This window comes from Rhinopithecus bieti, unplaced genomic scaffold (assembly GCF_001698545.2).
Source record: "Rhinopithecus bieti isolate Rb0 unplaced genomic scaffold, ASM169854v2 scaffold_11291, whole genome shotgun sequence".
NCBI classification, from domain to species: domain Eukaryota; kingdom Metazoa; phylum Chordata; class Mammalia; order Primates; family Cercopithecidae; genus Rhinopithecus; species Rhinopithecus bieti.
In genome coordinates this window covers 1,036,127-1,049,711 of record NW_016807158.1, presented here as the reverse complement: position 1 = coordinate 1,049,711, position 13,585 = coordinate 1,036,127, and the positions used below count along the sequence as shown (strand labels likewise).

The window sequence follows — 13,585 nt, the reverse complement described above, 5'->3', positions numbered from 1 at the left end:
TGGTCATGTAGCCTAAGCCTATATTCACTTTTTTATTTTTAGCAGCCATGACACTAGTTAATATTCTTTCTGAAAATAAAGGTGTATTACACACACCCACACATATATATACTCATCCATATACATATAAACTTTACATCCACTGAGAGGGCCTAGAAACAATGACTCCTCAATAGCAATAAGCATACCTAACACTTAGATCTCTAAATACCACTTCATAGTAAAATAAACCAACATTGCTAAGTGAAATGTCTTATTCTAGGGCTGGCACAAAGATAGTACCAGATGACTATGGAATATCTTGTTGGATCAGAAAGTAAGAAAATGCTCAAAGAATCATAGAGACATTGGCAAAACGATAAAACAAGAATCCATGAGTCTACACTGATATGAATAAATAAGTGAATAAAGAGGTAGAAGCTTTTCTTTATCACAGAAGTCAGCTAATAAACATAAAAGAAATTACAAAATCAGAAAAATCACCATTTGGCACCCATCTTGATAATCATGGATTCACACTAGAATCATCAATAGATGTTAAAATTAATGGGTAAGTTTAAGAGTAGTAGGATACTAACATTAACTTAAAAATATCTAACCACAGGTACGTATTAATTACAAAGAATTAAAGAGTGACTTTACCTTGTAGAAACCTGGCAGATATCTCCTTAATTAAATTATAAAAGTTATCATCACCAGTAATAACAGGAGAAATAACAGTATTTGCCTCCTCATATAATGCACTGGAAAGTACACAACATCACGTCTGTGGTATTCCTGCCTAAAGTACGTAACCCAGGGCTGGGCGCAGTGGCTCACGCCTGTAATCCCAATACTTTGGGAGGCTGAGGCAGGTGGATCACTTGAGGTCAGGAGTTCAAGACCAGCCTGGCCAACATGATGAAACCCTGTCTCTACTAAAAATACAAAAATTAGCTGGGCATGGCGGCGGGTGCCTGGTCCCAACTACTTGGGAGGCTGAGGCAGGAGAATCGCTTGAACCCAAGAGGTGGAGGTTGCAGTGAGCCAACATGGCACCACTGCATTCCAGCCTGGGCCACAAGAGCAAAACTCTGTCTCAAAAATAAAAAATAAAAATACAGTACATAACCCAAATATAATCACGAGGAAAAATCAACCAATCTCACACTGAACATCATTCAGCTGGGAGTGGTGGCTCATGCCTGTAATCCCAGAACTTTGGGAGGCCAAGGTGGGCAGATCACCTGAGGTCAGGAGTTTGAGACCAGCCTGGCTAACATGGCAAAATCCCATCTCTACTAAAAATACAAATATTAGCTGGGTACAGTGGTGCGTGCCTGTAGTCCCAACTACTTGGGAGGTTGAGGCAGGAGAATCATTTGAACCAGTGAGGCGGAAGTTGCAGTGAGCCAAGATAGCGCCACTGTACTACAGCCTGGATGACAGAGCAAGACTGTCAAAAAAAAAAAAAATTGAAGGTCACTCTACAAAATAACCGGCCTCAACAGTTTTAAAATGTCAATTTCATGAAATACAAACATAGGTTCAAGTGTTTCTGTGTAAAAGAAACTAGAGAGATGTGACAACTAAACACAGAATGTGATCCTGAATTTTCTTCTGCAATAAAGTACAGTATTGTGATAACTGGTAAAATGTGACTATCTGTAGATTAGAAAACAGTACTATAAATGTTAATTTCCTGATTTTGATAATTGTACTGTCTTTATGTAGAAGAACAATCTTATATTTAGGAAATAAAAACTCAGTAGCAGTAAAGGAGTATCATGACTCAAATGAGTCAGGAAAAAAGTAATACATACGTACATATATATATGGAGAAAGAAAATGATAAAGCAAATATAGTGAAATGTTAAAATGTAGGTAATCTGGGTGAAGGGTATACAGGAATTCTTTATTATTGCCCTTTTTTTAAAATCTGAAATTACATCAAAATAAAAAGAACATAACTGATAAGCTTAACTCAATTTTAAAATACCTCCTTTATCATGTTAATTTCCTATACGCCAACTACTGACTTAATACACATACAACTTTCCTCTCATAATTTCATTTAGTGTGGCTGCAATGGAAAAGAAATACAGGGTGGGAATAAGAAAACTAGCCCAGCGCTTCAATTTTACCAATTCATATAATCTGCTTCCATCAGAAGAAAAGCTAAAGGTCATTCCAGTTGCCTATAATCAATGAAGAGACAAGTTAAGCCCATCTCAAGTCCATTTCACCTACAGAGATTTTCAACAGTCCTTAATATCTACTATGTCCAAGGTTAAGTTAAATTACCATTCAATATATGATCACAGTAGTATTTTCAATGTTGCAAATATTTTCCAAAGATGATAAAAACCGAATTATTATACCCTTAAGGAAATAAACACTTCTCATTATTAATCTCCCTTAGAAATTATACAGACATATTTTGCACACATACACACACACACACACACAGTTTTGTTGTCAATAAGAATTGGGTTTATGGCCGGGCCCAGTGGCTCATGCCTCTAATCCCAGCACTTTGGGAGGCTGAGGTGGGTGGATCACCTGAGCTCAGGAGTTTGTGATAAGCCTGGCCAACATGGTGAAATCCCGTCTCTACTAAAAATATAAAAATTACTTTGGCGGGTTCCTGTAATCCCACCTACTTGGGAGGCTGAGGCAGGAGAATCGTTTGAACCCAGGAGGCGGAGGTTGCAGAGAGCCAAGATCACGCCACTGTACTCTAGCCTGGGTGACAAAGAGAAACTCCATCTCAAAAAAAAAACAAAAACAAAAAACAAAACAATGAACTGGGTTTATATAAGAAAATGCAATTATTTGCTTACCTTTTAACTCATCATACATGCCTACATTTATTTCAAGGGAAACATGAATGTTGACAATGAACCTAAACACATTCAGCCAGTCAAACCTATAGTCTACTCTGGTTCTGGCTATACAATGCTTATGCACCCTAAACACAAATTTGGGATTTAAAAATAATAAAACCAAAATGGTACTTTTTATACTTTCCATTTAAACTATTACTTCAAAACTCAGTATACAGGAGTTTCCACTTCTAGCCATGATGGGAATAATGAGAACCAGATTATTCCTCTCCATTTAAAAACTAAAAAGTTAGGAAAAAAAGTGAAATGTTTTCAGATATTGGGTAACTGATAGCACATCCTTGAAAGAGTGGAAACAAAAAGTGAGCCCTATGACTGTCCAAGTGTGCTGTCCGCAAAGTTTCCAGGATGCAGTGCCAGAAGGGGAAAATCCAAAGCCCAGAAGTATCCCTACATTGAGAAGCCAGATTTGAGTATTCAGAGACATCAAGGCAGCTAGAATTCCTAGAGCAAAGTACCCAAAGAGGAGAGAACTGCACAAAGACAGTTCTGCAGCTCTGCAGAGGATTCGCCTTAAGTCTTCAGTTGAATATTGACTGGCATATGCAGTGTAGGAAAAAATACCTGAAGCAAGGGAAAGAATCACCAAAAAGGAGCAGGAAGACCAATTACAGCTTTAAACAACGTGAAATACAAAATGTCTGGCATTCAAACAAAAATTAGCAGGCATATAAGTAAACAGGAAAATATAATTCATGATGAGGAAACAGAATCAGACCCACAAATGACAAAGATGAAAGGACTTGTAAACAAGGATATTGAAACATCTATTATTTAAAACATTGCTAAAAGAAATTAAAGACTCAAATAAATGAAAAGAAATCCCATGTTCATGGACTGAGAAACGTAACATGGTTAAAATTTCCATACTACCCAAAGCAATCTACAGATTCAGTGCAATCCCTATCAAAATCCCAAGAGCATTTTTGGCAGAAACCAAAAAACTCATACTAAAATATATATCGAATCTTAAGGGACCCCAAATAGCCAAAGAAATTTTTAAAAAGAACAACAAATTTGGAAGACTCACACTTCCTGATTTCAAAACATATTACAAAACAGTAATCACAACAGTGTGATATTGGTATAAAGATAAATCAACAAATGTAATAAAGACCCAAGAAATAAACCCTCATGTATGTGGTCAAATAATCTTCAACAAGGGTACCAAGACGACTCAGTAGGAAAAGAACAATCTCTTCAACAAATGGTGCTGGGAAAATGGGATACAACAAAAAGAATGAAGGTGGACCTTTATCTTACACCCTCTACAAAACTTAACTCAAAATTGATTAAACATCTAAACATAAGAAATAAAACTAAAAAACTCCTAGAAGAAAACACAGGAGAAAGCTTTATAACATCTGACTTGGCAATTATTTCTTGGCTGTAACACCAAAAGTATAGGCAACAAAAGCAAACGTAGACAAATGGGACTACGTCAAACTTAAAACCTTTTGTGCATCAAAAGGCATATATTTTTCTCCCTTGCAGAATGGGAGAAAATATTTGCAAATCATAAATTTGGTAAGGGGTTGATATCCAGAATATACAGATGACTCCTACAACACAATAACAAAAAATCAAATAACCTGATTTAAAAATGGGCAAAGGATTTGAATGGACATGTGCCCAAAGATGATATACAAATGGCCAACAAGCACACAAAAAGATGCTCAACATCACTAATTATCAGAAAAGTACAAATCAAAACCACAAGATATCACCTTATATCCATTAGGACAGCTATCATAAAAACAAAACAAAACAAAAAAAATAGAAAATAAATATTGACGAAAATGTGGAAAAATTGGAGCCCTTCTGCACTGTTGATGCAACTGTAAAATGGTACAAAAAGATTAAAAATAGAACTACCATATGATTCAGCAATCGCATTTCTGTGTATATATCCAAAAGAATTGAAAGCAGAGTTTCAAAGAGATACTCACACACTCATATTCATAGCAGCACTATTGACAATAGGCAAAAGGCAGAAGCAGCCCAAATGTCCATCAACGGATGAACAAAAAAATAGTACATACATATGATAGGATATTATTCAACCTTAAAAGGGGCAAATCTAAGAGTCTTTAAAAATTTTTATGTATATAAAATGTATGTGTGTGTATGTGTGTTTAAATCTCTTTAAAAGAGAACTGACTAAAGCTAAAAGATCAACAACATAGTTTGGGATTTAAAATATACAGCACAAATAACAGCATAAAGTTTCAGAAAGGGGAAACAGTATACTGTTAAAAGGTTCTCATAAAATATATGAAGTAGTATTTTTACTCAAAAGTAGACTGTAATAATGATGTATACTAGCTACTACAAACAAAACTACAAGAAAAAAAGAGTTACAGACAAGTCAAAAACGGTTATAAAGTGAAGTCATAAAAATACTCAAAGAATCCAAAAAAGGTAAAAAGAACAGATGAGACAAAAAACAAATAGCAAGATGATAGACTTAAACCCAATAATATCAATAATCACATTAAATGTAAATGGTCTAAATTAAAAGGCAGAGATTAGGAAACTGGATTTTAAAAAGCAAGACCCAAGACCCAAAAGCAAGACCTATTTTTATGTGTATCTGTCAGAAACTCACTTAAATATAAACATAAAAAAGGTAGAAAGTAAAAAGATGGAAAAAAATATCATGTTAACTCTAATGAAAAGAAAGCTCGAATGGCTATACAAAATAGATTTCAGAGCAAAACATGTTACCAGGATTAAAGAGATCCATTTCACAATGATAAAAGGATCCAATTCACCAAGCAATCATTAACAATCATAAATATGCGTGCACCTAGCAATAGAACTTCAAAATACATAATGCAAAAATTTAAAGAATTGCAAGGAGAAATCAGCAAGTCCACATTTATAGAAATTCAATACCATTCTTTCAAAAATTGATATAACAAGTAGACAAAATCAACAAGGACATATAGAAGACCTGAAGAATTCTATCAACCAACTTGACTTGATTGACTTTTTTTTTTTTTGAGATGGAGTCACCCAGGCTAGAGTGTAGTGGTGCGATCTTGCTGCAACCTCCACCTTCCAGGTTCAAAGAATTCTTCTGCCCCAGCCTCCTGAGTAGCTAGGACTACAGGCACACACCATCATCCTCAGCTAATTTTTTTGTACTTTTAGTAGAGACGAGGTTTCAACATGTTGGCCAGGCTGGTCTCAAACTCCTGACCTCAAATGATCCACCTGCCTCGGACTCCCAAAGTGCTGGGACTACAGGTGTGAGCCATCCCACCCAGCCTTGACTGACATTTATAAATCACTCCACCCAAAATTATTTTCAAGTGTGAATGAATCATTTGCCAAGGCAGACCATAATCTGGGCCATAAAACAAGTCTCAATAAATTTAAAATGATTCAAAACATACAATGTATGTTCTTTGACCACAGCGAAATGAAGTTAGAACTAAGGAAAAAATATCTGAAAAAATCCCCAAATATTTGGAAACTCATCTACATACTTCTAAATAACAAGCAGAGTCAAATCACAAAGGAATTTATCAAGGATTCTGAACTTGAATGAAAATGAAAACATATCAAAATTCATGAGATGCAGTCAAAACACTATTTAGGGGAGAATTTTATAGAATTAAACACTCATTTTCGAGAAGAATAAATGTTTCAAATTATGAGCCAAGCTTCCAACCTAAGATTCTAGCAAATCAAGAGCAAATAAAATGCAAAATAAACAGTAGACACAAAAACAATAAAGATGAATAGAAACCAGTGAAACTGAGGATAGAAAATCAATACAAAAAACTAAAAACTAGTGCTCTGAGAGGATCAATAAAATAGATCAATAAACCTCTAGCCAGGAGAACAGCAGAGAAAAGACAGCAGAGTCAGAATGAGAGAGAGGACAGCAGCACTATATGTCTTACAGATATTAAAAAAATTAATAAGAAAATGTCATGAATAATTTTATGCCAATGAATTTAACAACTTTAGATGAAATGAACAGATTCCTAGGAAAATACAAACTATCAACGCTAACTCAAAAAGAAATAAACTGAGTAAGTCTGTGTCTATTAAAGAAATTGAATTTGCAGTTAAAATCTTCCCACAAAGAAAATCCCAAGCCTACCAAGCCTATATATGCAAGTCACTTAGTATTGTCTGAAGTTTAAGATACATGGAAGGATCAAATATTTATTAACCATCATGTGCAGACACTAAAAATATAATTTTGATATCATTATGTTGGCATTTCAGCAAAATTATTCTGAAGGAAGCTGTGTGAAGAACTATGTGAAGAAGCTGTGTGAAGAATTTAATTTCCTAAAAGGAAATAAATGACATAATTTGGGGACAATAATGAGGGTTTGAACTAAGTCAGTGGCAATGGTTGTTTTGTTTTTTTCTTAATTGTGAGTGTTGGGACCAGGCCAGATTGAAAGATGGATGTTAGTAGAAGTAGACAGAGGACCAGATGTAGTAACTGACTGGCAATTAAAGATATGGAGAGGAACAGAGTAAGGACACCACATGACTCTTGGCTTGAACACTAAAAGAACCCTCATTAAGGCCAGGCATGGTGGCTCACGTCTGTAATCCCAGCACTTTGGGAGGCCAAGGCGGGTGGATCACCTGTGGTCAGGAGTTCCAGACCAGCCTGGCCAACATGGTGAAACCCCATCTCTACTAAAAATACAAAAATTAGCTGGGCATGGTGACAGGCGCCTGTAATCCCAGCTACTCGCAAGGCTGAGGCAGGAGAATTGCTTAAAGTCAGGAGAAGGAGGTTGCAGTGAGCCAAGATCGCACCATTGCACTCCAGCCTGGGCAACAAGAGCAAAACAAACGAAAAAAAGAACCCTCATTAAGATAGAGACTACAAGAGTAAAACAGATTTAGGAATAAGAAGATGGGTTTATTTTTCAACAAATGATGCATTCATACATTCAGCACCCAAAAGACACACAAAAGACAATGGGATATACAGAATGAACACGCAGGAAATCTGTGTAGATAAATCAGTATGCTCTGTCTCCCAGGATTACTTGCAATTAAAGCATTCCCATAACCATACAATTAATAGCTTTTCCTTGTCAAAGAATTTTAGAAATAAGTAAGAAAGTGGTTAAGAGATTTGAGAAAACAAGTCCCTTTCCCTATACACTTAATTCATGGCACTGAAACCCTACTTCACTTATGTTTTTCATTGTCATTTCGAATAGCAAAACCTTATTCATGCACTCCATCTGGTTTAATGAGTTTGATGTACTTTCTTCAGAAAAAAGTTGATAATGTGAAGCTCTCTCCATATATTTTCCCTTCTTTTGTGTGGGTAAAATGATTATTCAACTCTGCCTGTTAAATCCTATTGCCTCCTTCTAAGATTTTATTTGCTTGTTGAACATTTTCTGGCTTCTCTTATTCTATCTGGGAATCGTTATTTTAAAACATACATACACACACACACACACACACACACACACACACACACGCCTGTTCAACTTAGTCAAATAATTGCAGCAACCACTTTTTGAGCTAGTCTTATAAACCAAGAATATGTCAAGTGCTTTACATACATTATTACCTCATTTAATTCTTAAAATCTCAGAAAGTAGGTAACTCCATTTAGTGAATAAATAAAACTGAATCTCAAAAATATTACATAAGGAGTCCAATGTCACACAACCAGTGATGTCAGTATCAGGACTTGAACCTAGGTCGATAGAGCACCAAAACCCATGCCACCTAATTTTCATAAATTTTTTGCTATCTGTAACAAATCCTATACAAAAGGTCTTACAAAAGTACTTTCATTCATGCAACAAATATGAGTGCCCACATGTCTTTAAAATTGCTGTAGATATACTTTGAACAGCCCCTTTTTGGAACTGTTTTTGCAACTGGAAAGCTGCATACTATGCACTTTTCCCTTCACTTCCTCTCCTTAAATGTCAAATTTAATCATGTTACGATTATTATCAGGTAGTGGTTCAGCCACAGCTATTTCCTGCCCCAGTTCCTGTTCAGTACCCAGAATAAAATCCAGCATATTTTCATTCCTAGTGTTCTACAACTACCTGTTCTAGGAAGCAGTCAGTTGTTCTTATCTGAAAACTCACTTTTGTATTTTGTGTCACATTAGCAATTTTCATGAGACTAACAAGGTGGACTAAAAATGCAGTTTTCCTAAATGTCACTTAATATTTTCCACTTTCACATGATTCTGGTCATCAAGTGATATTTCAGATTTGTAAATTTAATGTATTTATGGTTCGGTATTAATCTGAGAAGACAGAAGCATGAGACTTTCTCAGATTTTCAAGGGCAGTCCCAATTTAAAACACACTGGCCAGGTGTGGAGGCTCACATCTGTAATCCCAAGACTTTGGGAGGCCAAGGTGGGAAAATCACTTGAGGTCTCTAGTCTGCCCAACATAGCAAGACCCTGTATCTACAAAAAAATAAAAATTAAAAAATTAGCTGGACACAGTGGTGCATGCCTGCAGGTGTAGCTACTCAGGAGACTGAGGCAACAGGATTGCCTGAGCCTGACAGTTCAAGGTTTTACAGTGATCGCACTACTGTACTCCAACCTGGAAGACAGAATGAGACTCTGTCTCAAAATAAAAAAAATTCTGTCCCACTATCATGTATCAAGTACGGGTTAAGAAAAGACAGTCAAAATATGCAAAGGGGAGTTTGCAATAATGACTCCATGTGGCTACAGACTAGGTAATGGGGTTAAAGGATGGCAACCGTCACTTTGGAATTCTTCTTTGAGTCTTACTTTGAACTGGGAAAATAAGTATTGGAAGGTAAATATTAAATAAACATGTAATAATGGACAAACTGCTAAGGTTTTCCTGTAATTTTAGTATCTAAGTATGCAATTTCCAATTATCAAAATTGGGTACTACTCACTTTGTCCAACTATATTTACATACCATTATCATTTAAAGCTGGCCTTCACACATACATTTTATGCAAAGCTACAATTACCTACCATTCCCTCAACAATCCACATTTCTGTTCTGAGACTCTGCCTCTTCCTGTTCTGCACGGAATGTCCTCTTTCCCCACCTAAATACCACCTTCAGATCTTTAAGGCTTCAGTGTTAGCTCCCCTGAAACCCAACTAGTTCTCTCTTAAAATTATTGTTTCTTTTTTATTCACTGCTTTCCATGTGCCAGTACTTTATATATTTTATTTAAGGCTTAATATCTTCTTTGAAGTATTAACCTTTCCATTAAACAGATAAGGGAACTGATGCTAAAAGAGGTTTGGTATTATGTTTCAGGAATTCAAATCCAGACTGTCTATACTTTAACTGAATTCCTGTCTCAAGAATTATTGGGACCACAAGCATTTTGGATTTTGGAATATTTTGCATATACATAAAGAGATATCTTAGAGATGGGACCCAAGTATAAACACAAAATTCATTTATGTTTCATTTACACCTTATACACATAGCCCGAAGGTAATTTTATATAACATTTTAAAATAATTCTCTGCATGAAACAAAGTTTTGACTTTTTTTTTTTTTTTTGAGACGGTGTCTTGCTCTGTCACCCAGGCTGGAGTGCAGTGGCACAATCTCGGCTTACTGCAACCTCCACTTCCTGGATTCAAGTGAGTCTTCTGTCTCAGCCTCCCAAGTAGCTGGAACTACAGGCACATGCCACCACGCCCGGCTAATTTTTTTTGTATTTTCAATAGAGACGGGGGTTTCATCATATTGGTCAGGCTGGCCTTGAACCCCTGACCTCAGGTGATCCACCCTCCTTGGCCTCCCAAAGTGCTGGGATTACAGGCGTGAGCCACCACGACTGGCTTGACTGTATTTTGACTGTAACCTGTCATATGAAGTCAAGTGTCTTGTGGCAACATCTTGACAATCGAAAGGTTTCAGATTTTACAGCATTTCAGATTTTCAGTTTACAGATGCTGAATCTGTATATATCGTATTGTATTATCATCGTTTGTTCAAATATCTATCTCTCCCATTAAACGGATGCTCCTCAAACACAGAGAAGGTAACTCCATCCCTTTATCTTTAGCAAAATACAATAGTGCCTATTATACAGTGATCTCAAAGTGTTACTGTGTACAATAGTGGATTCTATTTACGGTTTTGCAACATTATTTTCCACTGAGTAGTCTCCTACTATAAAGTCTCCAAGAATCCAATTTTACTGTGGTAATAAAGTATAATGGCTTGGAATGTAGGCTTTGGAATCAGAGTGCATAGGTGTGAATCTCACCTCTACTGACTCATTAGTGAAGAAATCTCGAACAAATTAGTTAATCTAAGTCTTGGTTTGCTCATCTATAAAATGACAGTAATCAGTACCCATCTCACAGGACTAAAATGATTAAATAATATACAAGTAGTCCAACTATTTCGACTCTCATTTTATCCACATGACACCCTAAATTCTCATTTTAGTGAAGGTTTTTTTCATTACAAATTCCTTGCAATTCTGCATTAAATGGACCAGCCAAAAAAGGTTCATGGTTTAAAAATTGGGCGGGTCACCTTATTTTTAAGGCCAACTGTCCAGTGCCAGTTCGGGCTCAAAGAAAGTTTACTCGGCCGGGCGCGGTGGCTCAAGCCTGTAATTCCAGCAGTTTGGGAGGCCGAGACGATCATGAGGTCAGCAGATAGAGACCCATCCCTGCCTAACACGGTTGAAACGCCGTCTCTGACTAAAAAAAAAAAAAAAAAAAAAAAAAAAGAGCTAGCCGGGCGAGGTGGCGGGCGCCTGTAGTCCTAGCTACGTGGGAGGCGGAGCTTGCAGTGAGCTGAGATCCAGCCACTGCACTCCAGCCTGGGCGATAGAGCGAGACTTCATCTCAAAAAAAAAAAAAAAAGAAAGTTTACTCTTGGAGGCTTGACTATGCAAGAGTGCCCCTATTGTATACTATACTTGTTTACTCACCACATTTTCATGCTCCACCAGAAAGTGGTCAAAATTAGAACACGAAAACTCTCCACCTCACTAACACCTAACTTAAAACTATCAGATGCATTCAGACAGCTAGTCTGTGTGGCAGGCAGGCTATTTCTGGAGCAAAAAAATTTCCTGGAACCACTTTGTTTCTGGCCCCAGACACGGCTCATTCTCCCCAGACCTCCAGATTCCTCTCCTCTAGGTTATGAAGGTTGAGCCACTGCAACTGATAAGGCATATCCATTTCCTTCTCTTAAAATTTGCAGTCCATACACCATATCCAAGTTAGGATTTCAAATTGTTATACTATTTGGGGCTCTTTAGGCTAAAGTGCGCAGTTTCCAGACTCAGAATTCCCCTTCCAATACTAAAAATATGGTGAAAAAAGCCCACTTTGAAAGAAAACAAACTTTACAAAAATACCTGAAAACAAGATCAAATACTGTCTCTAGCCAAAGTCTTGGAGGAAAAAAAAAAGAAAGAAACGTTTAAAATGGCAAAAGCTAACCAAAACTGTAAGATTAAAGTATCACACCTAAAAAGTAGTCTCAAAGCAAGGAGGATACACTACACACAAAGAAAGTAACCGAAAACTACAAAATATTTAATATTCACCATGAATTTCAAAATTACTTGGCATGTAAAGTACGCACTGAGATTAATAAATTGTTCCAGATCCTGCACAGGTTAGTATAAGGCAGTTCCTTGTTTTGCCACGCTAAAATAAAAGGGTGACAGATTAGTGACAGAATGATCCCTGAAGTTACACAAGGAGGTGCTGAGTTAGAAAGCCATGACTCGAAGGACAATACCAGAATGCTGGCTGTCAACACTGGGCAGATAAAAATAAGAAAAACCGAAGCATGCTGATGGAGCACGGTATTGTTTCCAGACGGCAACTACCCCTTAAGGCCCATGCCTAGCATCTCAGCACCCTCTCCGCCGTGTTGGGATCGGAAAACTCGACTGCCGCCTGCTCAGAGGGGGCAGGGCAGCGACCCTCCTTCCACCTCCGCCAGCGCGCGAGCCGCCGCCCCCTCCCGAGCCCGCTCCTCCGGCCGCTAGCTGACCTCTCCCTGCCCGCCAGGCTAGCCATCCAAGACCCCTGAACGCCCTTCCAGGACCCGACGACCCCTCAGCACAGCGCTAAGGGAAGGAAGCAAAGGTCAGGGGCCTGGGAGCGGGGCCCGAGGGGCGGGTGGCGGTGCTGGGGTTCGGCCCGTCACCATCAAGGCTTGAGGACCGCGCGAGCTCGGGGGGAAGGCGGCTGAGCCTCCGCCACCAGCCGACTGATGGGAGGGGGTCGCGGCTGACTCCGGCCCTCAGGTACGGGAGACTGCCGGGAAAGTAGCCGGCGACGGAGGGCGACGCGCTGGCTCCGGAGCCCCCACCTCCATCCCGACGACCGCTCTCCTCCCTCGTCCCGATCCATCCTCGAGATTGTGTCAGAACTCGACGACCTCCACACGGCCCACCCGAGCGCGGAGGTGATGCCGCTCTTACCGTAGGAGCTGGCGCCGCGCCGCTAGGAGGCGGCTGAGGTGCGCGCGGGAGACTCCGAGGCTAGCGCCGCCGCCGACAGAGCCCGAGGAGCCACAACGAGGCTGCCGGCGGGCGCGCTGTCTCCAGAGCGTTGCCCCACCCCCTCTCCCGCAGGATTTTGCGCTGGAGCCTGCAGTCACTGCGCGCGGGCAGGGAGGATGGGAGGAGGGGCGGGGAGCCCGAGAGGGCGGAGCTGAGCGCCGGCTGCTCTGATT

General features: G+C 38.8%; 1 protein-coding gene across 1 annotated transcript in view; it reads right to left on the bottom strand.

Moving 5' to 3' along the window:
• PHTF2 (putative homeodomain transcription factor 2) overlaps window positions 1–13,418 on the bottom strand; it is a 167,935-nt gene extending 154,517 nt beyond the window's left edge. The window contains exon 1 of the mRNA XM_017880436.1: window positions 13,332–13,418. The gene's annotated coding sequence lies outside the window, so the exon portion shown is untranslated. The remainder of the gene's footprint in view (window positions 1–13,331) is intronic.
• Window positions 13,419–13,585: the final 167 nt, after the last annotated feature.